The 2,381-nt window shown below is 37.7% G+C and overlaps 1 non-coding gene across 1 annotated transcript; it reads left to right on the top strand.

Moving 5' to 3' along the window:
• The first annotated feature begins 1,878 nt into the window (after window positions 1–1,878).
• Window positions 1,879–1,985, top strand: LOC128284912 (small nucleolar RNA R71). Its single transcript, XR_008275331.1, has one exon. It is a non-coding gene; the product is annotated as a small nucleolar RNA R71 (small nucleolar RNA).
• Window positions 1,986–2,381: the final 396 nt, after the last annotated feature.

The following is a 2,381-nucleotide window of genomic DNA, read 5'->3' as shown; positions in this document are numbered from 1 at the left end:
GCACCAAATGGGAAAATACTAAGCACTGTAGGAGGAGTCTTTTCATTTGGGTTTGGAATGACAATGTGAGGGTCTGCGGCATCTAATAAGATGTGATCTCTAACTTGAAGTTGATTTGGAAAGGTATCGAGCTTGTTTTGACGTAGTTTTGATTTATCGGGTGTTCTCAGTTTATGTGCTAGCCATTCGTCTAGCTCCTCTACTGTAGCCTTCATTCTTCATGAATGGATCTTTTATTGTTGTTGGAACATGGCTCAATTACTTCTTTGAAACTTAATTTCTGCACAGTGGATTGGGTCATATTATCAGTTTTAGTAGGATGATGTGGATCATTACCTTCCTTGTTCGATGTGATGCTAGAATTACGAGCTTGAAGGGTGATCGTTTCGTCTCCCACGTGAAGTGTAAGTTCACTTATGCCAACATCAATAATTGTTTTAGCAGTTACTTAAAAGGGTCTCCCTAAAATCAAAGAGGTGTTGGTCTCCTCCTCTATGTCTAAAACAACGAAATCAACGGAAAATATGAATTTATCTACTTTTACTAGTACATCTTTAATGATACCCCTAGGAAATCTTATGGTTTTATCTGCTAGTTGAATGTTCATCCTAGTTTGTTTAGGTTTCCCAAGACCTAGTTGTTTAAACATTTTGTAAGGCATGACATTAATACTTACCCCTAAATCAGCTAATGCATGTTTTACATCCAAACTACCAATTAAGCACGAAATTGTAAAACTCCTTGGATCTTTCAATTTATGTGGTAACTTGCTCTGTAGAATAGCTGAGCAAACTTCCACTTAGCTCCACATGCGACGACTCATCCAACTTCTGCTTGTTTGCTAAAAGTTCTCTTAGAAATTTCATTGCATTTGGCATCTGTGATAGAGCTTCAATAAACGGTAAGTTAATATGTAATTTTTTCAAGAGTTTAAGGAATTTACCGAATTGTTCATCTGAGCGGTCTTTCCTTGTCGCGTTAGGGTATGGGGCACGAGGTTTGTATTCTATATTCACCGTTTTATTATTACTTACCCCACCATTACTTTTGCTTTCCACATTTTCTTGCCTTGGTTCTGGCTCAATCTCAACACATCTTTCTTGAGCATTAATTGCATTGAGTTGTTCCCTTGGATTTGGTTCAGTGTCACTTGGCAGACTACTTTGTGGTCGTTTGGATATTAGCTTGGACAGCTAACCTGTCTGGGTTTCAAGTCCTTGAATTAATGCTTGTTGATTTTTGAGAGCTATCTCGATATTCTGGAAACGAGTTTCTGACACTGAGATGAATTTGGATAGCATCTCTCAAGGTTCGGTTTCTTTTCCTGTTGATAAGGTGGCTGTTGAAAACCTTAAGGATTCTGTGGCCTCTAATTCTGTTGACCACCCCAAGAGAAATTTGGGTGGTTCTTCCAACCTGCATTATAAGTATTACTATACGGGTTATTTTGAGATCTAAAATTATTGTTACCCATATAGTTGACTTGTTCCTCTTCAGTTGCAGGATTGAATGGTGGGTATTCTGTATGCACACCTCATCTACTTTGATTGCACCTCATCATTAGATGTACCTGCGTAGAACCAAGTAAACCATCAATTTTCTTGTTCAGAAGTTCTACAACCATCAATTTTCTTGTTCAGAAGTTCTACCTGATTTGTCAACCTAGTGACTAAGTTGACGTTATAAACGCATGCTGTTTTTGTTGGCTTAGTCCTCATGACTTGCCACTGATAGTTATTCAGTGACATCTCTTCAATAAATTCAGAAGCCTCTTCAGGTGTTTTGCTATTGATGGTTCCACCAGCAGCTGCATCAATCATTTGTCTTGTCGAAGTATTCACACCATTGAAGAATGTTTGAACTTGCAACCATAGGGGTAAGCCATGGTGGGGGCACCTTCGTAAAAGATCCTTGAATCGCTTCTATGCATCGTAAAGTGTCTCTAATTCCATCTGTACAAAAGAAGAAATATCATTATGTAACTTAGCTATTTTTACTGGTGAAAAATATTTTAGTAGAAATTTTTTGATCATTTGCTCCCAAGTGGTAATGGATCTTCGTGGTAGTGAGTTCAACCACTGTTTAGCTTTATTCCTCAGTGAAAAAGGGAATAACCAAAGGCGAATGGCATCATCAGAAATGCCATTAATTTTGAAAGTGTCACACATTTCTAGGAAATTTGCCAAGTGCGTGTTGGGGTTCTCATCCTGTAAACCATCAAACTGAACAAATTGCTGTATCATTTGAATTGTGTTAGGTTTCAGTTCAAAATTATTAGCAACAATAGGAGGCCTAACTATACTTGATTTAGTTCTTATAAAATTAGGTTTAGCATAATCATACATAGTACGAGGAGCAGGGTTCTGATTTGCTAATTCAGC

The sequence above is a fragment of the Gossypium arboreum genome, chromosome 11 (assembly GCF_025698485.1).
Source record: "Gossypium arboreum isolate Shixiya-1 chromosome 11, ASM2569848v2, whole genome shotgun sequence".
Lineage (NCBI taxonomy): Eukaryota > Viridiplantae > Streptophyta > Magnoliopsida > Malvales > Malvaceae > Gossypium > Gossypium arboreum.
This window is presented reverse-complemented; position numbering and strand designations above follow the sequence as displayed.